Here is a 27,193-nt window from a genome sequence, read left to right as displayed (position 1 = left end):
ATGGCCACATCTTGCATCCCCATTTTCATCCTCTGCTTCTTGACCTCATTTTGCAAATCTGATGATACTCTTACACATGCAAAGCCACTCTTTTCCAATGTTTTAAATAGCAGGCTATGGCATTTAGCGGCAGCCCTTAAAAACAACTATAGCGGCAAATTGTACATGAATCATTTAGCGGCAACACCCTCAAACAAGTATAGCGGAGTTATAGCGGGGCTATAGACAGCTATTTAAAACTATGCTCTTTTCTGGCAACAAGCTCGTCTCCAGCAAGGCAGTCATTGCTCTCGGCTTCTTCGCTCCAGCAAGCTCCAACACAAGCCTATACCTTGGTATATGGCACAACCAGATCCCCGATCGACGCTTTTTGTGGGTCGCCAACCATGATAACCCAATCACCACACCTTCTTCTGCCACGCTCGCCATCACAAACAGTTCTGAGTTGGTGTTGTCGGACTCCCAAGGCATCACTTCCTGGGTGACGAAGAACAACACCTTTGGGGGAACCGGAGTTGCTGTGGTGCTGCTCGACACGGGTAACTTTGTTCTCTGCTTTGCAAACGACACATATATTTTTCAAAGCTTCGATCATCCAACCGATACCATTCTACCAACCATGAAGTTTCTTGTGAGCCACAAGGGACAAGTAGGTGGTCGCCTCATTGCATGGAAGGGCCGAAATGACCCATCGTCCGGGGACTTCTCGTGCAGCGGTACCCCAGTATCCCTGGATCTTCAAATGCTCATTCGTAATGGGACCAGACCGTATTACCGAGGTGTGTGGAATGGTCAAACAGTGTCCGATGGCATGTACTTGATCAATAGCAGTTCCATCGTCGTCCAAACGACCATCAACCTACAAGATGAACTCTAATTTATGTTCAGTGTCTTTGATGGATCACCATTCACCTTCTTCATGCTTGAGCACACTGGCAAGTTGACATATCTAAGCTGGAACAATCAGTCATCCGCATGGGTACCCACCCTGTTGCTGCATGTGACATCTACTCTTCATGTGGACCATTTGGATACCGTGACCTCGCCGTGGGAGGGGCAACTTGTCGGTGCCTCGATGGTTCGAGCCTAATGATATTGACACTTCAAGGGGATGTCGGAGAAAGGAAACACTAACATGCAGAAAGCAATCTCATTTCGCGCCCTTGTCTCTGATGAAGGTCCCTGGCAAGTTCTTGCATATACCGAATAGAAGCCTGGAAGAGTGTGAGGCTGAGTGCAGCAACAATTGCTTGTGTACGGCATATGCTTACACAACCTTCAAACGTGGTGTTGCTAAGGCCAATCTGTCAAGGTGTTTGGTTTGGACAGGAGAGCTTATCAACACTGAGAAGTATTCTGGCGACTCTTTGTTTACTCCAGGGAAATCTGTTAACTCTGGCGAAAATTTGTACCTCTAGCTTACTGACTAACATGGTATGCACCATCGCATCCTAGCTTCTTTTCTTTACCTTCTTTCAGATTCATTTTACCTTGTTTCTTGTGTTCATAGTGGGGGTTGTCTGGACGCTTTTCATGGACACTTTTCCCTTATACCAGTCTGTGGCAACAAACTAAATAAACCCAATGTTTAAACACTTATACAGTAACGTTTAGGCATATAGGAATGAAAGATAAAAAAAATTGGTGTGAACTTACTCAAGTGCATATGTGATGCTAGCTTTCCTGCATGCGCAATGGGTGTTTTTCACTGCAAATAATGCACGCCTGAATCAGCCACTGACTGAATGAATAGAAGAACGACACAATATTAACAAAAAAAAGAGTTCCTCCAAAACCAACTTGTTGATGATTATTAATGTTCTTAATTGTATTACTAAACATGCACACACTGAGTCACAGTTAGTCTCCGCCTGTTTTTTGTGTAACGTAGTTTTATCTCTTATGCTTCATGATTTACATATGTAGAGTGAGTTCCTTGGTTTGTCACTATACCGTACGCGGAAAGCTAAGAGCATCTCCAGCCGTTGGAGGCCCCCAGGACAATCGTCGGGCCAAAAATATCACGTCCGGGGGGGGGGGGATGAAACGCGAGTGCGTTTTCCCAGCCGTTGGTGCCCCCAGGACAATCAACAGATGTGATTGAGTGGACCAAGAAAAAGGATGCGTGGGGGAATATTATTGATTGTTGCTTTCGCCGGCGCCCCCAACAGCCCCCAGCGTGCCGGGTTTCTCCTGGGTTTGCCGACGCTATTTTGAGGTCTTGGGGGTGCTCGGGGGGCATGACTGGGCCGTTTTTGCCCTTTTTACATTGCCGGCACACAAAAAGTGGCCCTGCAGGGACTCTTGGGGGCGCGGCTGGAGATGCTCTAACAATTGAGACGCAATCCATATATTTTTGTTGGTGTCTTTATCTTTGGTTGCTCAGATGCGCAAATGAAGAAGAAAACTACTGTTTAATTAATTAGATTGTTTTGATACGCTGCATGGATTACCTCTATATGTATTACTCCCTCCATCTCTAAAAAGAAGGCCTATAAGTTTTGTTAAGTATGCTTAGATTATTCTTGGTTAGCATACCTTCCTACATTATTCTCCAAGGCTTACTTGTGTGCTAGTATTGCCATGAGATCAATTACGTCGTGAGGTTTAATGCCGCACCCTGCCACAGCAAGCAAACCCACAATACCGTCGTGAGGTTTCCTATGTTGGCCTATCAACTCCAAACTCTAATATGCAGCTATAGTGACGAATTTTCTTCGCGCGTGCAACACACTCGATGGAGAACTTTTAATGATATGGAAGTGTGTTTGAAGATCTTCAAATTGTTGCGTGTGCTTTATTTAATGATATGAAATTTTCTTAATTGTTTGGTATTAAACTCAGTAAATTTTTAATGATATGGAATTATTTTTCCAGAAAAATATAACCATATCATTTTTAAGTACCAAATCTAAATACTTCTAATAGCATCAATAATTAAAGTGTTAGAAGTCTCGTCTCCAAAACATCACGATTTGGTGAACTAGAGTGAGTAACATGGAAGATCCTTTGTATTAGATAAAGAATAATATTCCTTTTAACTCCATTTTCGAAATGGCAGGATTCCTTCATTCATTAAGAAAAGAGTTGCTTGGTTAATTAGAAAAAACCGAGGGAAAACCAGATTTCTTCTAGCCTTCACTTTTGAATGTGTTGACAATTCCTATTTATTTTTCATGTCTAAGATCTGAAATTGACAATAACCAATTAATTATTTCACTTGGAGTGGTAGTTTCTATACATGCATATTTGCAAGATCAATACCTTAAAAGAGGTAAAATATCACAAGCCTCGATAATTTGGGTTCTTAAATTATGTTATAATAAGAGCTTAAGTAGCTTCATGGATCTCTATCATGGTATTTATGCAAGTGAATTCTAGATTTCTGAGTAGTTGCTTTCTACAGTTGACAAGAAGACCAGTCTACTAAAGATTGTACTCCCAATTATGGCATGTATGCTATCGACATGCATAGCCGTCATCTGGATCTGCAAATGCAAAGGTAGAGTAACAAGTTCCCTCTTGTTTTGACATATGACATTAGTATAGGAAGAGTTAAGAACAACAATGGATTTCCTAAACAACAGACAAATGGAAAAAGAACAAAAATCAGAAGAAAATAATGCGAGGATACTTTAGCACGTCCAACAGATTTGAAGGTGAAAATACATAAATTCCACTTGTTAGCTATGAATACATCCTTTTAGCAACAAATTCTTTTGCCGATTCCAACTTGCTTGGATGTGGAGGTTTTGGCAAAGTTTACAAGGTAGCTGAAAGTGGTACTTACAATAGGACATGTTTATGATAGAATAGGGAAGAAACATATTTACCTTTCAACTATTATCTGACTCAAGAAATCCCCCTTGACTCTCAATATGCTTTGTTTATCCAAATCTAAAAGTGCTCCAAAAATCAATGTGGCATCTATTTGTATAAGTAGATGACTTAGGATCATCAGGAAAAAGATGATGACTTAGGCACTTGTCATTGGCATCATTATCATTCTTGTTATTTCCTAACAATAAACACATCTTCTAGTCGATGCCAAATTAATGAAACATGTCCATGTTGATACCACATTGTCCAAAATCCACGTGGCTTAGGACAAGTTGGATATTTGCACTTGTTTTGATATCTGAGCTTACAAGGGTTTTAGTTTTAGAGTTTAAAAAATTATCGCTAGGCTAGAGTTAAAAGGGGCTAAATGCACTTCTTCATGTGAAAGGGTAATTAACTACGTAAGTCAAAAAAGTTGGTTTCGAATTCTTGCTCAATTCATTAATATGCACTCATGTAGGGCACACTGGAAAGTGGAAATGAGGTTGATGTAAAAAGGCTTAGTAAGAGTTCCGGACAAGGTATAGTGGAGTTCAAAAATGAAGTGATTCTAATTGCCAAATTACAACACAAGAACCTAGTCACACTTCTTGGGTGTTGCATACACGAAGATGAGAAGCTATTGATCTACGAATACTTACCTAACAAAAAGTTTGGATGCCTTTCCTTTTGGTATGTGCTTGTTCATTGATCACATACTATAAAATTCTTGCATTAACCAAATTGATACTCATGATGAATAGCCTTGTTTCATATTGGCTGTGAATGATTCTACAAGAAAACATGTGCTCGATTGGTTGACACGATTCAAGATAATTAAAGGAGTAGCAAGAGGCCTTATTTATCTTCATCGAGATTCAAGATTAACAATAATTCACAGAGATCTTAAAGCAAGAAACATTTATTGGACATATATAGAAATGACTCCCAAAATTTCAGATTTTAGTATGGCAAGAATTTTTGGTGCAAACCAGAATCATGCAAACACTACACGGGTCGTTGAGACATAGTAAGTAACCAGTGAACTAACAAACCCATAGAACTTTAGTTTTTATGATTATGTGCACATACTAAATACATTATTTACTGACTTGTTGCATGTTTTAAATAGTGGTTACATGTCACCTGAATATGCAATGGGAGGTGCCTTTTCTATGAAATCGGACATTTATGCCTACGGTGTTCTTATCTTGGAGATTGTTAGTGGCATGAAGATCAGCTCGCCTCAGCTTAGATCAAACTTTTCTAGCCTTATATCCTATATAATTATTATGGAACATGTGAAATTATCAATAACATGTTAGGCCCCTAAAAATAGTAACATGATTTTGTTTTATTTGCCAGGCATGGAGATTATGGGAAGAGGGGAAAGCAACTGAACTAGTGGACTCTTCAGTTGTTGCGAGTTGCCCACTTCATGAAGCTTTACGGTGCATTCACATAGGACTCTTGTGTGTTCAAGACCATTCTAGTGATAGGACACTAATGTCATCGGTTTTGTCTATGATAGAAAATGAAAGTGGACTACTTCCAACTCCAAAGCAACCTGCATATTTCACTACAAGTAATTGTGAAGGTGAAGAAGCAAGGGAGAACATTGAGAATTCATTGAATGCAATTAGTATCACAACACTTGAGGGTCGTTAGATGTTGTCAAATTTACTGTGCATGAATTCTATCATAGCTGGTTGTATGGTTTATGAGTTTACTCTCTATGAACTGAATTTTGAATAAAAGGGTGTATTGGTGAATTTAGTGTGTAAGTTATGAACAACCAAGGCAGAAGTAATGATGCTCATCATGGTCCTCATATAGAAAGCAAATCCTGGGATAACCAGATAATAGAAATTGCATAAAAACGCCAAAAGGCAGAAAACAAGATGACTAAGCCACCGAGCATGAGCACGGGAAAGCTTGAAGACAACGTCCCCCATGACCCAAGGCATCCGAGCTGCAAAGCGTTCTCACTCACGAGTCCGAAACAGACATCAATTTTCAACTGGAGCCCTCGCATGGGGAGGAGAACCGCGACGACGTCCTCAAGAGGAAAGTGGCACTAGAAGTTGCCACTGTTGTCGGTACCAAAGTGTAGAGCAGTAGCTCTCCCGTGTCACAATGAGGTACCAAGGACACCAGCGACAAATGCAGACTTCTGGATGATTGTAGCGAAATCCTTTTTGCTAGGTTAGCATTCAGATGATTCAATAATTCCAAGTAGTTCAACCTTAGATAAAATGCACACAATGTTTGATCTTTTCCAGCACAACTGAATTACTAGGTGTGTCTACTTTCTGAACTAACCAACAGAGTGACACTCGCTTTGATCATCCTCGCCATGGCTAAATTCCTATGCAATTTTTGAATTTCTTCTAGTGTTATGAAAATTTATTATAATGGAGAAATTTTATAGATTTGCGCAACTATTAATAATGTGTGATTTGTTCATGCTTCTTTGTAATTATAGATTTTTTGGTTTTACAAGTGGAATGTCCCAATTAATGCACTCAAATGATCGTTCAGTAGTAGCACTTCTTGTAGTAGAAATTTTTAAGTGCTTATGAATTTCAATGAGAAGTGGTACAACATTCAGTTAAGTGGTTCTGAATTTCTTGTGATGAATGGGTTGTCTAAATTTAAGTATTTCCTAACAAAAGTGCCCGTAAGTTGCAATGTATGAAAAAAATATCACACGCCCCTAACCCAATAACCATGACTCGAGACCCATATAGGTCAACATCCTTTATTTCAACACATGGCATCCCATTGACCTATTGGGGTGCCAATGATGGGTATGAAATGGCGGCGAAGGACGTCCTATCTGAATTTGTGTCATCGCAAGAGTGAGTCTGCAAGTGCTCACCATGAACATTGATGATGTAGTTCTTCCCCTTTCCGGCCGTGCATGTGAAAGAAAAATGTGTATGCATCGCAATCAGGTGTGTTTGGTTGGGTTCATGAGGGAAAATGTTCTCTACTCAACCAACTTTTGGATGTTTAGTAGCCTTCACAATGGTCATTGAGGGAGTCCTGGATTAAGGGGTCCTCGGGCATCCAGACTATGTAACATGGGTCGGACTAATGGGCTGTGAAGATACAAGACAGAAGATTTACTCCCGTGTCCGGATGGGACTCTCCTTCGCGTGGAAGGCAAGCTAGGCGTCCGGATGTATTATTTCGTTTCTCTTTAACCGACTTTGTATAACCCTAGGCCCCTCCGGTGTCTATATAAACCGGAGGGTTTAGTCCATAGGGACAATCATAATCATACATGCTAGACTTCTAGGGTTTAGCTACAACGATCTCGTGGTAGATCAACTCTTGTAATCCCGATATTCATCAAGATCAATCAAGCAGGATGTAGGGTATTACCTCCATCAGGAGGGCCCGAACCTGGGTAAACACGGTGTCCCTTGTCTCCTGTTACCATCGACCCTAGACGCACAGTTCGGGACCCCCTACCCGAGATCCGCCGGTTTTGACACTGACATTGGTGCTTTCATTGAGAATTCTGCTGCGTCATCACCAGAAGGTTCGATGGCTCCATCAATCATCTGCAACAATGCTGCCCTGGGGGAGGTTTTCCTCCCCGGTCAGATCTTTGTGTTTGGCGGTTTGATACGTCTCTGTTGTATCTATAATTTTTGATTGTTCCATGCCCATATTCTACAACTTCCATATACTTTTTGGCAACTTTTTATACTATTTTTGGGACTAACATATTGATCCAGTGCCCAGTGCCAGTTCCTGTCTGTTGCATGTTTTTGGTTTCACAGAATATCCATATCAAATGGAGTCCAAACAGGATAAAAACGGACGGAGATACTTTTCAGAATATTTGGAAAATCTGGAGGAAAAATCAACGCGAACCAGTGTCCGAGATGGGCACGAGGTAGGGGGGAGTGCCCCCCCTAGGGCGCGCCCCTAACCCTCGTGACCCACATGTAAGGCGGTTGACGCCCTTCTTGGACCGCAATAAAGCTAATTTTCAGAAAAAATCATGGCGAAGGTTTCGTTCCAATCGGAGTTACAGATCTCCGGATATAAAAGAAATGATGAAAGGGCGGCAGAACAGAACGCAGAAACAGAGAGAGACAGAGAGACATATCCAATCTCAGAGGGGCTCTCGCCTCTCCCACGCCATGGAGGCCAAGGACCAGAGGGGAAACCCTTCTCCCATCTAGGGAGGAGGTCAAGGAAGAAGAAGAAGGAGGGGGGCGCTCTCCCCCTTGCTTCCGGTGGCACCGGAGTGCCACCGGGGGCCATCATCATCACCACAATCTACACCAACAACTTCACCGCCTTCACCACCAACTCTTCCCCCCTCTATGCAGCGGTGTAACCTCTCTCTTACCTAATGTAATCTCTACTTAAACATGGTGCTCAATGCTATATATTATTTCTCTATGATGTATGGCTATCCTATGATGTTTGAGTAGATCCGTTTTGTCCTAATGGCTATTTGATGATCAAGATTGGTTTGAGTTGCATGTTTTATTATTGGTGCTGTCCTATGGTGCTCTCCGTGTCGCGCAAGCGTGAGGGATTCCCGCTGTAGGGTTTGCAATATGTTCATGATTTGCTTATGGTGGGTGGCCTGAGTGACAGAAGCACAGACCCGAGTAAGTAGGTTGTTTGCGTATGGGATAAAGGGGACTTGATGCTTTAATGCTATGGTTGGGTTTTACCTTAATGAATCTTTAGTAGTTGCGGATGCTTGCTAGAGTTCCAATCATAAGTGCATCTGATCCAAGTAGAGAAAGTATGTTAGCTTATGCATCTCCCTCAAATAAATTGTAATAATGATTACCGGTCTAGTTATCGATTGCCTAGGGACAAATAACTTTCTCGTAACAACAAACTCTCTACTAAACCTAACATAGTTGTGTCTTTATCTAAACAGCCCCTACTTTTTATTTACTTGCTCTTTATTATCTTGCATACCTATCCAACAACACCTACAAAGTACTTCTAGTTTCATACTTGTTCTAGGTAAAGCAAACATCAAGCGTGCGTAGAGTTGTATCGGTGATCGATAGAACTTGAGGGAATATTTGTTCTGCCTTTAGCTCCTCGTTGGGTTCGACACTCTTACTTATCGAAAGAGGCTACAATTTATCCCATATACTTGTGGGTTATCAAGACCTTTTTCTGGCGCCGTTGCCTGGGAGCAATAGCGTGGGGTGAATATTCTCGTGTGTGCTTGTTTTCTTTATCACTAAGTAATTTTTATTTGCTGTTCTTAGCTGTTCTCTATCTTTAGTTATGGATATGGAACACAAAATACCAAAAGAATTAGGTGTACTTTCTGCTCACGGAGATGGGGAACCTCCTAAAACCCTCGATGCTGGTTATGTGAAAGATATTATTTACTACTTTAATAATCCTGAGAAAACCCCATTTAATTATGTAATGGGAGTAACGTTGGATCAACATGAATACTTTAGGGATTATCTCTTGACACAAAAGGGAAACTATTATGGGATCAAATTCATATATTGAAGTGGTATGCTTGGCAATTATGCGTGAGTTATGATTATACTTGTTGCTCTAGGATGAAGGCTCCACACCTTCCCTTTTCATGCAAATTCAATGATAATAAAACCTTAGCTTCTTATGCTAATGGTATATATGATTACTATGATGTGGAACATATAGAAGAATTTGTTGCTTTTATGGGTGCTTATGAAATTGAATCTATGTGTAAAGAGTTTGAAGATTTTGATGATGCTGTTTATAGATATGAAAATTTAGCTATCCTCAAATATTGCTATGAGAATTATGGATACAATTCCAAAATTAATCCACTTATTGAGAAAGTCTCCGTTATCCAAGAAGAGACTAATATTTTGCATTAATCTATGGAAGAAGAAATTGATGAAACTGTGAGCTCATTGGATGAAAAAGATGAGGAAGAGAGCGAAGAACAAAAGGAGGAAGCGCGGATTGATCACCCATTCCCACCTTCTAATGAGAGTAACTCTCCAACTCATACATTGTTTAATTTCCCTTCGTGCTTACCGAAGGATGAATTCTATGATAATTGCTATGATCCCATCGATTCTTTTGAAATATCCCTTTTTGATGATGCTTGCTATGCTTGTGGCCAAGATGCCAATATGAATTATGCTTATGGAGATGAACTTGCTATAGTTCCTTATGTTAAACATGAAATTGTTGCTATTGCACCCACGCATGATAGTCCTATTATCTTTTTGAATTCTCCCGACTACACTATATCGGAGAAGTTTGCACTTATTAAGGATTATATTGATGGGTTTCCTTTTAGCTTTGAACATGATGATTTTGATGAATATAATATGCATGTGCTTGCTGCTCCTAATTGCAATTATTATGAGAGAGGAACTATATCTCCACCTCTCTATGTTTCCAATATGATAAAATTGCAAGAAACTATTTATACTATGCATTGGCCTTTACTATGTGTGCATGAATTGTTCTTTCATGACATGCCGATGAATAGGAAGAGAGTTAGACTTTGTTGTTACATGATATATGTTACTTTGTGCTCACTAATAAATACTAAATCATTGTTAATTAAAATTGGCTTTGATATACCTTGGGATCCGGGTGGATTCATTACTTGAGCACTATATGCCTAGCTTAATGGCTTTAAAGAAAGCGCTGCCAGGGAGACAACCCGGAAGTTTTAGAGAGTCATTTATTTCTGTTGTGCACTTTTATAAAGTTTAGAAATAAAAATAATGTGCCAAGGCTTGCCTTTAGGATGTTTACATTTGCTTGATGGTTTGTACGGTGCAGGACATAAACTTTGGCTGTAGTGCGCGATTTTACATTTTTAGCTAGAACGTCAAATGGTTATGATTATTTTTGCACTGTCTTCCTAGAATTTTTTTTTATTTTTCCTAATTTTGGTAGAATTTGTCAAGTATCAGAAGTATGGTGAATGTTCAAATTATTACAGACTGTTCTGTTTTAGACAGATTCTGTTTTTGATGCATAGTTTGCTTGTTTTGATGAAACTATCAATTTATATTAGTGGATTAAGCCATGAAAAATTTATACTACAGTAGACACAATGCAAAAAAATATGAATTGGTTTGCAACAGTACTTAGAGTAGTGATTTGCTTTATTATACTAACATATCTTACCGAGTTTTCTGTTGAAGTTTTGTGTGGATGAAGTGTTCGATGATGGAGAAGGTTCCGATGTGAGAAGAAGGAAGAGAGGCAAGAGCTCAAGCTTGGGGATGCCCGAGGAACCCCAAGTAAATATTCAAGGAGACTCAAGCGTCTAAGCTTGGGGATGCTGGGAAGGCATCCCCTCTTTCTTCAACAAGTATCGGTATGTTTTCGGATTCGTTTCGTTCATGCGATATGTGCAATCTTGGAGCGTCTTTTGCATTTAGTTTTCATCTTTCTTTTATGCACCATGCTGGTATGAGATATTCCTTGGTTGATTTATATAATTCTCATTGCATTTCACTTATATCTTTTGAGTATGGCTTTATAGAATGCTTCATGTGCTTCGCTTATATCATTTGAAGTTTGGATTGCCTGTTTCTCTTTACATAGAAAACCGCCATTTGTAGAATGCTCTTTTGCTTCACGTATATTTGTTAGAGCATGGGCATATCTTTCGTAGAAAGAATTAAACTCTCTTGCTTCACTTATATCTATTTAGAGAGATGACAAGAATTGGTCATTCACATGGTTAGTCATAAAATCCTACATAAAACTTGTAGATCACTGAATATGATATGTTTGATTCCTTGCAATAGTTTTGCGATATAAAGATGGTGATATTAGAGTCATGCTAGTGGGTAGTTGTGAATTGTAGAAATACTTGTGTTGAGGTTTGTGATTCCGGTAGCATGCACGTATGGTGAACCGTCATGTAACGAAGTTGGAGCATGAGGTATTTATTGATTGTCTTCCTTATGAGTGGCGGTCGGGGACGAGCGATGGTATTTTCCTACCAATCTACCCCCCTAGGAGCATGCGTAGTAGTACTTTGCTCCGAGGGCTAATAAACTTTTGCAATAAGTATGTGAGTTCTTTATGACTAACATTGAGTCCATGGATTATACGCACTCTCACCCTTCCACCATTGCTAGCCTCTCTAGTATCGCGCAACTTTCGCCGGTACCATAAACCCACCATATACCTTCCTCAAAACAGCCACCATACCTACCTATTATGGCATTTCCATAGCCATTCTGAGTATATTGCCATGCAACTTTCATCATCATCATATACATGACTTGAGCATTCATTGTCAAATTGCTTTGCATGATCGTAAGATAGCTAGCATGATGTTTTCATGGCTTATCCGTTTTTTGATGTCATTGCTATGCTAGATCATTGCACATCCCGGTACACCACCGGAGGCATTCATATAGAGTCATATCTTTGTTCTAGATATCGAGTTGTAATATTGAGTTGTAAGTAAATAAAAGTGTGATGATCATCATTATTGGAACATTGTCCCATGTGAGGTTATCAAAATAAAAGTGGCCAAAGAAGCCCCCCCCCCAAAGAGAGAGGCCAAAGAAGCCTACAAAAAAGAAAAAAAGAAAAAAAAGAAAAAAAGAGAGAAGGGGCAATGTTACTACCCTTTTACCACACTTGTGCTTCAAAGTAGCACCATGTTCTTCATATAGAGAGTCTCTTGAGTTATCACTTCCATATACTAGTGGGAATTTTCATTATAGAACTTGGCTTGTATATTCCAACGATGGGCTTCCTCAAATGCCCTAGGTCTTCATGAGCAAGCAAGTTGGATGCACACCCACTTAGTTTCAGTTTGAGCTTTCATATACTTATAGCTCTAGTCCATCCGTTGCATGGCAATCCCTACTCACTCACATTGATATCTATTGATGGGCATCTCCATAGCCCGTTGATACGCCTAGTTGATGTGAGACTATCTTCTCCTTTTTGTCTTATCCACAACCACCATTCTATTCCACCTATAGTGCTATATCCATGGCTCATGCTCATGTATTGCGTGAGGGTTGAAAATGCTGAAGCGCGTTAAAAAGTATGAACCAATTGCTCGGCTTGTCATTGGGGTTGTGCATGATGTGAGTATGTTGTGTGAAGAAGACGGAGCATAGCCAGACTATATGATTTTGTAGGGATAACTTTCTTTGGCCTTGTTATTTTGAAAAGACATGATTGCTTTATTAGTAGGCTTGAAGTATTATTGTTTTTATGTCAAATGATAGACTATTGCTTTGAATCACTCGTATCTTAATATTCATGCCATGATTAGATATGTGATCAAGATTATGCTAGGTAGCATTCCACATCAAAAATTATCTTTTTATCATTTACCTACTCGAGGACGAGCAGGAATTAAGCTTGGGGATGCTGATACGTCTCCGTCGTATCTATAATTTTTGATCGTTCCATGCCAATATTCTACAACTTCCATATACTTTTTGGCAACTTTTTATACTATTTTTGGGACTAACATATTGATCCACTGCCCAGTGCTAGTTCCTGTCTGTTGCATGTTTTTGGTTTCGCAGAATATCCATATCAAACGGAGTCCAAACGGGATAAAAACGGACGGAGATACTTTTCGGAATATTTGGAAAATCTAGAGGAAAAATCAACGTGAACCAGTGTCCGAGGTGGGCACGAGGTAGGCCCCCCCTAGGGCGTCCCTTTGACCCTTGTGACCCACCTGTAAGGCGGTTGACGCCCTTCTTCGGCCGCAAGAAAGCTAATTTTCGGAAAAAAATCATGGCGAAGGTTTCGTTCCAATTGGAGTTACGGATCTCCGGATATAAAAGAAACGGTGAAAGGGCAGCAGAACAGAACGCAGAAACAGAGAGAGACAGAGAGACAGATCCAATCTCGGAGGGGCTCTCACCCCTCCCACACCATGGAGGCCAAGGACCAGAGGGGAAAGCCTTCTCCCATCTAGGGAGGAGGTCAAGGAAGAAGAAGAAGGGGGGAGCTCTCCCCCTTGCTTCCTGTCGTGGTTTTGTCACGGCAGATGTCCTAGAGAAAGGACTTAGTCGTGGAGCCATCGCGACGGGTTAGCTTGAAGGGGTTAAAGCGGACACAGGGAGGCAAGAGAGTTTATACTAGTTCGGCCCCTTCGATGAAGGTAAAAGCCTACGTGTATTTGTGATGGGATTGATTGGGTTTTGATGACTAGGGAGCAAACAAGCTTCGCCTATGTCTCGAGTTGTTGTCTGTTTTCTGAATCGCCGCCGGGTCGTCCCCTTATATACATGGGTGACGCCCGTCGGTTCACAGATTCCCAATACCGGCTCATAGATGTGTCCGGTTTGGTCTCTACTTATTCCTAACTTACAATATAGGTTACATACCAACGCCGGTTTACGGCAACAGGCCTTGAACCGACTATGGGCCTTGAGCCCTCATCTGCCTTCTTGGGTTTCAACATAGTTAACTACTGAAGAAGTTAACCCGGCCCAGATAGAACGGTTTACGCCCAGTAGTGATATCCTCAACATTAGGCCCCAGATTGATTTGAACAGGTTCATGTCAATCCTTAGCAAAAATCTTCATCTTCAACACCTTCTTGTAGTTTGTTGAATCGCCGTGATGTCATCTTCTCTGGTCGTTGTAAACTGGCGTGACGTCACCTGTTATAAAGAAACTTATCCATGATACCTTTTTTGTTTAATAGGTCTGCGACAATCGAGGCGACATCTTCGTTTCCAGACCCACGGTTCCTTGATTTTCGCGCCTGACACATGCCCCTTGCCTTATAAATAAGACCGAAGGGTCATTTCTTTTTCCCCTTCCAACCCTTCTGCTTCGTCTTCCCCGCGTCGTCCAGCTTCGGAGCTCCGCCGCCGTCGACGACTTCTGCTCCAACCTCGGCCGCTGCATCACCCTGATTGTACCAGAGCATCACGGCGACCTTCTGTTTCTTCCTCGGCTCCGGTGACTTCTTCACCTTTTCCTCCGTAGATCCATTCTAGGGTTTCCAAGTTCTTCAGTGTTCATCGTCTGCTTCGTACTCATATGATAGATCCTAGATGAACCTGTGAACCTTTGCTCTGTGTAGTGGTAGTTCTTAGCATCCGCCTTTACCTATATGCCTCAAGACCATAGATCTACCTGTATCTCTGCCCATTGATTCTGTACTGTTCTTTTTTGACCCTTAAATATTTTCCTTCTTTTCTGAACTTGCTTCAGATCCGTCGCTGTAGAGAAATCTTGTGAAATCTGTTTCTGTACACTTATCTATCCGCAATCTCAACTGTTTCAATGCTTAGATCCGGCGGTTTAACTTTGTAGAAAAATTGCCAAGCCGATATATACCATTCGTCCCCTTGTTGAACCGCCAGATGCTGTTGCTTCATAAAACTCCGGTTTAGATAGAGCTGTCTCCGGTTTAACATTGTACATACCAGTGCACTTTAATAAATGCCTTCTTGAACCGGAATTACCTATCTTGCAGATTTCATCATGGCCAAGCAAGTATATGAGTGCAACTGGGTTCCTTCTCGCGTCACAGAGACTCAACTGAATAATTTAGTCCTGATCGGCGCTTTAGGCAGCAAAAACACCATCCATTGGAGAGCTCCTGGCAAAGAATGCCCTCCCACACCTCAAGAAGGAGAGGTCGTCGTTTTCGTAGATCACTTAGCCCGGGGCTTTAAGCCGCCCAATTCTAAATTTTACCGGGATGTTTTAGCCGATTTTCAACTCCACCCACAAGACACTGGTCCCAACTCTGTTACAAACATGTGTCACTTCCAAGTGCTCTGTGAGGTGTTTTTTCAAGAGGAGCCCACAGTGGAGTTGTTCAGAGACTGTTTCCATCTAAACCGCCGTACTGAGTTTTCTGACGGTTCCTGTCGGTGTCAAAACCGGTGGATCTCGGTTAGGGGGTCCCGAACTGTGCGTTAAGGCCGGATGGTAACAGGAGACAAGGGACACGATGTTTTTACCCAGGTTCGGGCCCTCTTGATGGAGGTAATACCCTACTCCTGCTTGATTAATATTGATGATATGGGTAGTACAAGAGTAGATCTACCATGAGATCAAGGAGGCTAAACCCTAGAAGCTAGCCTATGGTATGATTCTTGTATATGGAGTTGATGTCCTACGGACTACAACCCTCCGATTTATATAGACACCGGATAGGGTTAGGGTTACACAGAGTCGGTTACAATGGTAGGAGATCTTGAATATCCGCATCGCCAAGCTTGCCTTCCACGCCAAGGAAAGTCCCATCCGGACACGGGACGAAGTCTTCAATCTTGTATCTTCATAGTCCAGGAGTCTGGCTGAAGGTATAGTCCGGCCATCCGGACACCCCCTAATCCAGGACTCCCTTAGTAGCCCCTGAACCAGGCTTCAATGACGACGAGTCCGGCGCGCATATTGTCTTCGGCATTGCAAGGTGGGTTCCTCCTCCAAGTCCTTCATAGAAGATTGTAAACACCAAGAGTAGTGTCCAGCTCTGCAAAATAAGTTTCCACATATTGCCATAGAGAGAATAATATAAACACAAATCAAATCTACTGACATATTCCGCAGTGCGTCATCACACTATGGCCAAGTCCCTTACTCGAATCGTTTTTACTTTTCCACCTCAGCACGTTTTGCGAGGCAGTTTCCTTGGCACGTCTTGTCAAAGCAGAGATCATGTACCCCTTTTACGGGATTCTCATCAATACGGACGTGGGTAACCCAACCGTGCCCGTTAGCACGTTTCCTCGATTAAAGACGAGTCCCGAACGGTAATGGGGAGGGATCTCGGTATTCAACCTCTTATAAAGAGACCAAGGCCTTACTCCTTTTTTCGATCTCAAGCGAGTTCGCCCGTCGCCTCGAGTTCCAACACCCTAGGCTCCAGATTCCAGGCGCTTCGGACCTTCGACGATGTCCGGTTCTGACCTTCAAGGCCGATGGACGCCCTCTTCCATCACGGAGGAGGACATACTAAAGTTAAGGGAGGCTAAGTTTCTGACCGGCGAAATTTCGCATAGGTTGCCTGCTCAAGGGAAGGTCATTCCCAATCCCCAGCCTGGTGAGAGCGTGGTGTTCATGTCTCACTTCCTTCGGGGGTTGGGCTTCCCAATGGATCCCTTTGTGAGGGGACTGCTGTTTTATTACGGGCTGGAATTCCATGACTTGGCTCCGGAGTCCATCCTCCATATCTCCTCATTTATTGTCGTGTGTGAAGCGTTCCTCCGTGTTACCCCTCACTTCGGATTATGGTTCAAGACCTTCAAAGTGGAGCCGAAGATGATCAAGGGACGGCACGCAAAGTGCGGAGGCGCTGTTATAAGCAAAAATGCTGATGCTCCATGGCCCGAGGGCTCTTTTCAAGAGGAGCTAGGCTTGTGGCAACGAGAGTGGTTTTATATCACCGCTCCCCGGAGCACCAAGTGGGCGGCGCCTCCTGCCTTTCGCTCGGGTCCCCCACCACGGCTAGCGTCATGGGTCAACAAAGGGTTAGATTGGGGTTTGCCCAAAGACGTGCCTTTGTTACAGGGCCGCATTAAGGATCTCTTGGAAGGAGACCTCAGCCTGGTCAAGGTGATGCAGGTCATGCTGATTCGCCGAATATAGCCCGGCAGATGTCGCTCCCTTTGCCTGTGGGAGTTTAATCCAGAGGGACCGCAAGCTCTCAAGAATTTCATGGGCGTAACGCCTGCGGAGATGTATAAACTGTTCTTTGGATCACAAGAGATGTGTCCGGATTTAACCGAGGACGCAGGCCTAAGCTGCAATCGCCCGGATACCCAAGTAAGCAACCTTGTGCCCGGACCTTCTATCCGTATAATTGTCATAAACTTGCCCCTAAAAGAGCCATCCTTTTAAACAGGAGTAGATAGCGAAGGCAAAGCTGATCAGGTGTCCGGCTCCCCTTCCAAAAACCAGGATGGATCCCGTGCTAGTCAGGATGCTGGAGATAATGCCTTTGGAGGGAAGCAAGGGGGAGGACAAGGAAACTATGGCCTCCTCGAAGGAGGCTGCTCCGAAGGGAGGAACCAACAATTCCTCTCCTAAGGGGAAGAAGAGAGCCGCCTCTGACGACCCGGAGACCATGGCCTCGAAGCGGGGGAAAAATCCTCGTCAGAGGGTCCGACGCAGGGGAGTTCCTCGGTCGGACTACGCCGTCAAGGGGATCAGCCCTCCAGCGAGCCGTAAGTAGAGAAAGATTTTCCTTTTGAGGGATGAGGGAAATCCTTGATTTATATCTGAGAAGATTAACCGAATTTTTACCTTGTAGCTCGAACCTTAGCCCTTCTCAGCAGCGCTCGTCTTCGGGGGATCTCCTTCCGGAGATGATGGAGAGCCGGACGCCTCCTCCTGCCGTGCCGCCCAGCGAGGCGGGCGACCCTGAGGTGTCGTCGTGGAGGGTTTCTCCGAATCCGGCAGGGGCGGAAGATAGCCATGTGCCCCCCCGAGGTTCTCCGCGTCCGGCCTTTGAAAGAGGTTGTGGGACAAGTCCGGCACCGTCTGGTGCTCGGCCAGAGGAGCTAAAGTATCTCGGAGGAGCACCGTGCATTGATGGGCACGGTGATTGAAAGGGTCTCATCCGCAGAGAGCGGATTGCATGAGGCCATCAAAAGTTTAATCACGGGTTTTGAGGTACATTAGATAATGTACACTTTTGTCAGTTGCGCGTGAATAAGATGTGCCCTGTGTAGATAGTAGCCCCTGAGACTCTGCGCGTCGTCAAGAAATGGCGGCACGCGGAGGATCATAATCCCAGGTCTAAGATGTCGCCTTTGAATGTAGGCGGCAGGGTGTCCGGAATCGAGCCGAACTGATGATTTTGCCAAACTATAGCGGCAACTGGATGTGGCAGATGCCGACATCGCGCTTGTCAACAAGCGGCTTGATGAGGCTCAAGGTATGTAATTCCTCGGGCGGCATCAGGTAAGAAGAGTTTTATGCCAGTGTCTTACGATGTGTGTGCTTGACGCAGATGGTGCGGCCGCCGTGGAGAGTCTTAGGGCAGAACTTGCCCGAGCTAAAGAACAAGCCAGAGAAAGTGATGCGGCTGCCAAGAAAGCCCTTAAAGAGCTGAGAGCCGAACAGGCTGCTCATTGTCGAAGCAAGGAAGAGATGGCCGAGATGGCCGGAAAGTTAAAGAGTGCTGCAGACCGTTGCAGACTTCTTGAGAAAGAAGACCAGGCAAAACAGACGGACTTAGAGAAGGCCGTTGCCAATGCCAAGGACGCGCGCTCTGCGATGAGAGCTGCGAAGGAGGAGCTGCGTCAGGCCGAACAGATTGCGGCTGGAAAGCCCTTTATGCTGCGAAGGAAATTTTGCAATCCGAAGTTTGCTCCGTTGGACCGGATGTGGAGTGTGGAGGATACCTATCTGGATTTGGCAGCGAGTGCTGCTGATGCGACCGAACACTTTCGGGATCAGAAAGATCGCGAAGTGGAAAAACTTTTCTGGTCGCAGTTTCACAATCCAGAGCGTCCACTGGTAGTGGACGATCATTTGGCGCAATGGGCCGAACTGAATAGGTTGTCCGGACTCACCATGAAGTACGTCATGGGTCATCTGTGGCTGGGGAGATCGGAGCCGAAGAGTTATTTCAGCTTGGTGCAACAATTCCTTGACGCGGTGCCGCGTATTAATGCAATGAAGAGGTCAGCATGCATAGAGGGTGCAAGGATGGCTCTTACCCGTGTCAAGACATACTGGGCAGAGATGGAGACCACTGTTGTTGCGTCCCGAGATTCGGACAAAAGCCGAGTATCCTCGAAGCACTATTTTCAGGAAGTCCTTGAAGGCGCCTCGTGTAATAGAGACGCAGTGCTCGAAAGATGCTATGTTATGATAGCATATGTAATTATAAAGTAATATTTTGATAAAGTAGTGGCCTTTTTATACTTGTGCCTTCAAGTATTGGGAACACCTCCTGTGCGGCCGTTTTAAGATATATATATATATATATATACAAAATCTGAAAGATGGCAGTCGTTGGCTTCAGCCCCCACGCACATAGTGCGGGGGTGCTCGCAGAAGACGCATTTTCACACTTAACCCAACGTCTTGGTCCTACAAAGGAGGTGATAGCGCAGCGGGCCAGGCAACCGGACTATAATGCTTTAACACTTTCACTTAGCCATAGGAGCTTGACAGTGAGACTATTTAGGTAGCCCCTTGGTGGCATTGCGCTCGCCCGAGTTCGGGGCGCGTATGTGCCTGACCGGGAAGCGGCCCTTCGTTAAAGCGGAGGAATCCGATAGATTCCGATAGGTCATCGAGTGGCTGACCAGTCTCACGCTACATCATGACAGTCAGGTTTTCGGCTTTCTCTACTGAGGTGCTCGCCCGACCAAACCGGGGCACAATCGCAGTAGTTCTCCTGGTGCTACCTTAGCCGATAGAGCGGAACGTAAGGTAGCCGAACTCAGGAGCCGGGCAACCAACCATTTGACCAAAGACATGATTCGGAGCTGATGCATATAATGCCAAAACTCGCGAGGCCGAACACTCCCTAAGGTGTTCGGTCTTTATGAGTGCGGGCGAAACAACACTCTTTATTATTAAAAAAGCCCCTAGTGTCCAGGTACGTGCAAAAATTCTAACGTGGCCACATGCCAAGACGCCAGCCTCCTCCTTGGTTATGTCAGAAAGAACCAGGGGATGTGTAGCAACAAGAGACAATAAAAAAGGTTTACGCAGGGTCTTAATCTAAAAAGAATACTTTAGGACGGGTCCCTACTGCACGTCTGCGCCTGTGTCTCCGTTGTGCCGTATCCTGGATGGGCGCCACGCGACGTTCATCTGTAAAAGACAGGAACTGAGTTGAAAACGGGTCGTGCCGAACAAAAGTTTAAAATAAACAAAGTATAAAGTAAAATATATAAAATTGAGCTTTATTTTCTCTTATCTATATGCATGGAGCCCCTAGTGGGGGTATATGGCCACTAAGCCTACATCAATGATGATTTTGTCCCGAACTCGTCTATCCGCGTTCGTGGTCTTTAATGACCTATTTCGAAGTTTTTTTGGCTGGTGAGGCCAATTTACCGTGGGGCTGTCAAAGCAGCCGCACAGTCCTTCGCTTGGGGAGGCGCACTTTAGTGCTTCCCCTTCAAAGAGATGATGCCTCGTGGACCGGGCATCTTAAGCGTGAGAGATGCATAATGCGGTATTGCGTTAAAGTGGGCGAAAGCATCGCGTCCCAGTAGTGCTTGATAGCGACTTGAGAACGGGACGATATGGAAGGTCAGCTTTTCGCGGCGGAAGTTATCGGCAGAGCCGAATATAACTTCGAGCCGGAGAAAACCCATACAATGGGTGTCCGGACCAGGTGTTACCCCTTGAAAGGAGGTTTTGCTGCGGCGGATTCTTGCTGGGTTTATCCCCATGTGATGGATTGTATCCTGATATATCAGGTTTAGTCCACTGCCGCCGTCCATAAGGACATTTGAAAACCGGAGTCCGCCAATTATTGGATCGAGTATCAATGCAGTCCAGCCTGCATTCTTGATATTTCTAGAATAATCTAGCTGATCAAAGATGATTGGTTTTGACAACCATTTGAAAACCCAACAATCTCTATGGGTATGGTTAGCAGGCTTCCCGGGAGTACTGTGTATCTGACATATCCTGTCCAGGATTTTACTTAAGTTGGATGGATCGTCCCTATTATCCTGGAGGGGTGGTTTTGTCTGATTTTGTCGTGAACCTTTGAATCCGGCATTGACTGCCGTGCTCTTCGGAATTTTTTCCTTAGTCCGGCGACGGTCCTTGTTGCGTCGCGGTTTTCCATTTCCATACCTAGTTTCGGATGTACTTGGGTCGCTAGGGCTGCACCTTGCCAACCAGCTGTCCTCTCCTGCACAAAAGCGGGTCATAAGGCTTGTTAGTGCGGCCATTGTTCTTGGCTTTTCTTGGCCGAGGTGTCTGGCGAGCCATTCGTCTCGAACGTTATGCCTGAAAGCTGCTAAGGCTTCAGCGTCCGGACAGTCGACTATCTGATTCTTTTTAGTGAGGAATCTATTCCAGAACTGCCGAGCTGATTCTCCGGACTGTTGAGTTATGTGACTAAGATCGTCTACATCCGGAGGGCGGACATAGGTCCCTTGAAAATTTGCTCGGAAAGCATCCTCGGGCTCTTCCCAACGTCCAATTTGTGTTTTCAGGAAGGCTTTTAAGCAAATGTCGGGCTGGCCCTTTAAGCTTAAGGGGTAAATATTTTATGGCATGGAGATCGTCTCCTCTAGCCATGTGTATGTGGAGGGTATAATCCTCGATCCAGACTCCAGGTTCTGTTGTTCCATCATATGCCTCTATGTTTACGGGTTTGAATCCCTCTGGAAATTCATAGTCCAGGACCTCATCGGTGAAACAAATGGGGTGTGCGGCGCGCCTGTATTTGGGTGTGCCGGATTCTGATGATGGCTTTATTGCACTGCTTACGAGAGCTTGCTTTCTTGGCCCATAAATGGACCTAACTGGGCCATGATGCGAATCCTTAGGTGGGTCACATGCCGATTTAAGTGCGGCGCCACTTGCCGCTTTATGGGGTCGTCTATCCGACCGTGTGGCTTTCTTATTACTTTTTGAATACGAGGGCTCTAGGGCCTCTTCGTCGAATTTAGGTAGTAGCTTTCTTTTCGGATAGCTTTTAGTGCGGCTATCGTCGCCGTATTTATCTGCGGTATTGATTACATTGATCCATATAATCCGGAGTGCATCTTCCGCTGTTTTTAGCTTCCGTTTCTGCTTTTTCAGGCTGCGTGTAGTTGCAATGAGCCTCTCGTGGAGATTGTTCTGCTCCATGGGTTTATTCGGCGTGATGTCATCCGGAATGCCGTTTTCGCCGGAGGAGGGATGTTCAGTTTCTCTATCCATGTTGCCCTGTTCGGACGGTTGCTCTAAGGCCTACTCGTCGTCTACCGGCTCGTCCTGCTCTATGGCTGGGTTTTTATCGAGGTGGGGCTTGGGTCGGCGTTTACGCCGACGCTTTGATTGCTTTTCGGGGGGTCGATCTCCCGTTCCATCCACTTTTTCCTCATTGTCGCTTCCTTTAGGGGTATCCACCATGTACACATCGTGAGATGAGGTGGCTGTCCAATGCCCTATGGGTGTTGGTTCATCGGTATCTCCTGCATCGTCATCCATGCTGTCGGTGTCTCCGTAGTCGAAGTTGAGCACGTCGTTTAAATTGTCGACAGTGGCTACCAAGTGGGTGGTGGGTGGGCTTTGAATTTCTTCATCGTCCGTATCCCATCCTTGCTGACCGCAGTTCGGCCAGGGCTCTCCTGATAAAGAGAGAGAGACTTGAGAGAATTCAGGATATCGCCAAAAGGCGAGTGCTAAAAGAGTCCGCGGCGGTGAACTCCATTATTGGCGCCTAATCGGATTCGATCGGCAGGGGCGTGGGGGGTTCGGAGTCCGGAGAGGAGTCCGGATCCTCGGAGTCATGAGTCACGCGGAGTGTGGGGTCGGCGTTCGGCTCGATCGCCTTTGAGATTGCAGCCCCCGAGGTGTGCAACCGCTCATCCTCGACTGATGCAACTGGCTCTGAATTAAGGGTCGGAGCTGGTGCGTTTGCGGCCTCCGGGATACTGTTCGGTGAAAGAGCTAGATCATGCCCCGCGAGACAGTGCGGCGCGCTTGGTTGTGGCTCGAATCCGTCGAAGATCAAATCTCCACGGATGTCTGCCATGTAATTTAGGCTTCCAAACCTGACTTGATGGCCAGGGGCGTAGCTTTCGATCTGCTCCAGGTGGCCAAGCGAATTGGCCCGCAGTGCGAAGCCGCTGAAGACGAAGATCTGTCCGGGGAGAAAAGTCTCACCCTGGACCGCATCGTTGTTGATGATCAAAGGAGCCATCGGGCCTAAAGGCGACGGCACAGAGGAACTCTCAATGAAAGCACCAATGTCGGTGTCAAAACCAGCGAACCTAGGTAAAAACATCGTGTCCCTTGTCTCCTATTACCATCCGGCCTTGACGCACAGTTCGGGACCCCCTACCCGAGATCCGCCAGTTTTGACACCGACAGTTCCAATACGGAATTGGGCGGTGTGGTGATTCAGAAAAGGAAAAAGGTCACATACCCTGACGCCAAGCTGCACAGCCACCCCAAAGAATGGAATCAAACATGGTTCTATTGTAGAGACACCTCCCCTGCTGGTGAAAATCCTTTGCCTGGCTTTTGTCCGGAGCGGCTTAGCAATACACACCCCTTTCCGCAAAGGTTGACTGCCAAGGAGAGAAGCAAATATGCTCCTCAACTGTCCAAGCTCAGAGCCTTCATGGCCAATGGTTTAACAGGAGTTGATCTCGCTCGCTGTTGGATATCGTGGAGCATACTGCACCTTAGTCAGCGCTTCGGTTTGATGTGCGAGTATACTGGCAGTGTTGATGACCCTTTGCGACATGCTAACATCCAGCTTACCGACGAAGAAATCACAGAGGCTGTGAATAAAATGCTGAATGAACCGGAACACGACTGTGCTCGAACCGGCCTGCTTCCCTTTTGTGCCACCAACAAACCGCCAGCTGTAAGAGTTTGATTGTTCTTTTTTCTGAACCTGTTATTGATATATCTAGTCATTGTTTAATATCAATGCCTATTTAAACAGGGCAATGATCCGTTTTGGAGCAAGAAACTGCCGCAGGAGAAACCAGAAAAACCAGACAAACCGGAAAGATCAATCCGGCAAAAGACTAAAGCTGTGAAGAAGACTACCCACAGGAAAAGAACCACTGCATCCTCTGATCCGGCCGCTGATGACGATGTGGGTAACCCGGACCTTGAAGTAGAACTTGATTCACTTGGCTTATTTTTCACGCGCCTTATTGATGATGATATTTGTCAAGATGATGCCGAAGCCAGTCCTGCTGATGTTGCGGAGGTAATTAATCTTTCCTCCGATTCAGATCCTTTGCCTTCACTAAAAATCCGTCAGGCAAACCGAAAGGTTCAATTTTCTCATCCTCTTGCTTACTTGGATCCCAAATTTCTTATAAAGACCCAACAGCACGAAGCTCGCCGCATGACCCGGCATAGTGGCCAGGTAGTTACCGCCGCCGGTTTACCGAATAGTCCGGTTCGGAAACGCCATTCAAAGGTCTTTAATTTGCCTGTCAGTACTTGTCCTAAAATGGGCTGTTTTCGTCAACCTCTTAATCCGTCTGACTCTGATTATCAGGTCACTTCCCATTCATCATCTGGCGAGTCATCAGCTACCCAGCTGCCGCTGCTCAAAACGGTGCTTGGGTAAGCCATACTTATCATAATGCTTCTGGTGTATTACTTTGTAGCATATACTATACTGACCTTTGTTACTCCTTTCAGGGCCAAGCCTAAGCCAAGCAAGAAGGCTCGCCTAGATAAAGCGGCTGAAGAAGATGCTATTCCTGAACCGGACAGAGTACTCAACCCTGAAGCGGCCATCCGTGAGGATGTGCCAAAGGACCCACCACCACAAGATGATGATTTTATCACTGAAGAGAGACATGTTGATACCTCCGGTCCTGTTGACCAGCCCAGAAGCCCCATCCGGATTGAGAAATCCACCAGCCCATCCAAGTCTACTCATAAACTGACGGCCCCAATGCAAACCGGCGACGCCATGGATGATGAAGTTGTTATTACTGGCATTGGCCATACAGAGCCAAGCAATCGTGTCGCTTTGTCTAAACATACTGCCAAGGAAGAATTTGCTGCCTTTGGCAAGGGCAAGTGGAATGTTGATCTGGCGACTTACGCTGCTCTGAACGCCCAAGACATCCATTCCGGCTATCTGAACCGGCTGTATATCAGTCGTGACTACGAAGCCGGTCTGGTTAACATGATGAAAGATAAATATGAGGTAACTTCCATATGCTCTTTCCTGCTTGTATGCTTCAATTCTTGCTGACTCGCCTAGCCCCCAAGGACCGGTTTGTAATCTTCTTTCAAACCGGGAATTACTAATATAAATCTTAATGCCTCAAAATTCGCTGATGTAGCCCCCAAGGGCCGGTTCAACTTAGTGTAGTTAAACCGGGATTTAAGTAATTAATATCGCCGCATCAGAACTTATTTGAACAAATAGCCATTAGCCCCCAAGTGCCAAGTTGAATACTTGTATTGAGCTTGGGACTTTGTAAGCAATTGAAAGATGAAGATCGAATATGCATTAGCCCCCAAGTACCAAGTGCATAACTTGTTATGTGGTTGGTACTTCAATTCTTGTACCATTTTGCTGAATCATATAACTGTCTGTATGCAGGCTGAGCTGAAGACCAAAGAGACCCAAATCACCGATCTCCAAGAAAATCGGAAGTCCCAACAGACTGAAACCTCAAAAGCAAAAGAGGAGTTGACCAGCGCCTTAAGCGTCATGGAACATCTTAAGAAGGATTTCAAGAAGGAGCGGGCGGATTGGGCTACTGAAAAATCCTCCTTAACCAAACGAGCAGAAGACGCCGAGGCTGCACTAAAATCGGTGGTGGATGAATTGACCAGCATAAAGCGGCACGTGCATGCCATGACCACTGCTATCTTTGGTAAGCCGGTTTGATTTCTGAATTGATTCTGCCGTCTTAGAGTGCTGCCGGTTTGTTAACCCTTTGTGATATTTCAGGGACACGCATTGGTCATTTGGGGTCAGATGTGCGGAACAAATTGAAAGCCGCCTATATGTTGATCGAACAACTGTACACTGGTGCACAGCGGATCATCTGTACTGCATCCCACAACAAGCCGACGCCCACTTTGATTCAGGACACTCTGCAGAAACTGTCGGTGCTTCCTGCCCGGGTTGAAGAGCTGAAGAAATCTGCTGCTCGAACCGGTGCGATCAATGCCTTAATCCGGGAAAAAGCTTGGGTGCTAGATTTTGATCCTATTGAAGCGGCTCAGGGCTATCCCAGCTTGAAGGAAGATGGGTCAGAGTTTTGTGAAGTGGATCTGTGAGCAATAAACCGAGAGGTGCGTCCGCTAGCTTATCAATTGGCTGAAGAAGCAGACTTGTCTCATTATCAAGCCCAATATGACAATCAAAACAAACGAGTAGCTGCACCAATTCATGAAGTGGAAAATCTTATCCCTCCAATACGTAAGCATACTTACGCTCCCGATATTGAACCGTCGTTGCTGATCCATGATGAAGCTGTCTTTCGAGCATTAATGGGAATCGACTAGACAACAGTTGATTTCCAGCCGCTGGGTAGAGAAACTGAAGTTGAAGCGGCGCGGGATGACCCACGACCATCAAGCCAGGCTGGTGACCAAGCTTGAACCGGAAGCCGGTTTAACTGCTTCTCCTTTGAAAAAAACAATGATCTTGTTTTGGGCACCGTGTTGCCTTGTAATAGGCTAGCCGATACTCTTGATTTTGATATGCCTTCGTGCATAATTACTGCAACTTGTTCTTCCTTTGGGTGATGAACTT

At 44.8% G+C, this 27,193-nt stretch overlaps 1 pseudogene; it reads left to right on the top strand.

The window, feature by feature from the left end:
• LOC125537990 lies at nucleotides 1-26,034 on the top strand (annotated as a pseudogene).
• The last annotated feature ends 1,159 nt before the right edge of the window (nucleotides 26,035-27,193 follow it).

Source organism: Triticum urartu, chromosome 2 (assembly GCF_003073215.2).
Source record: "Triticum urartu cultivar G1812 chromosome 2, Tu2.1, whole genome shotgun sequence".
In the NCBI taxonomy this organism is placed as follows: Eukaryota; Viridiplantae; Streptophyta; class Magnoliopsida; order Poales; family Poaceae; genus Triticum; species Triticum urartu.
The sequence above is the reverse complement of the archived record's forward strand: the minus strand, read 5'-3'. Positions and strand labels throughout refer to the sequence as shown.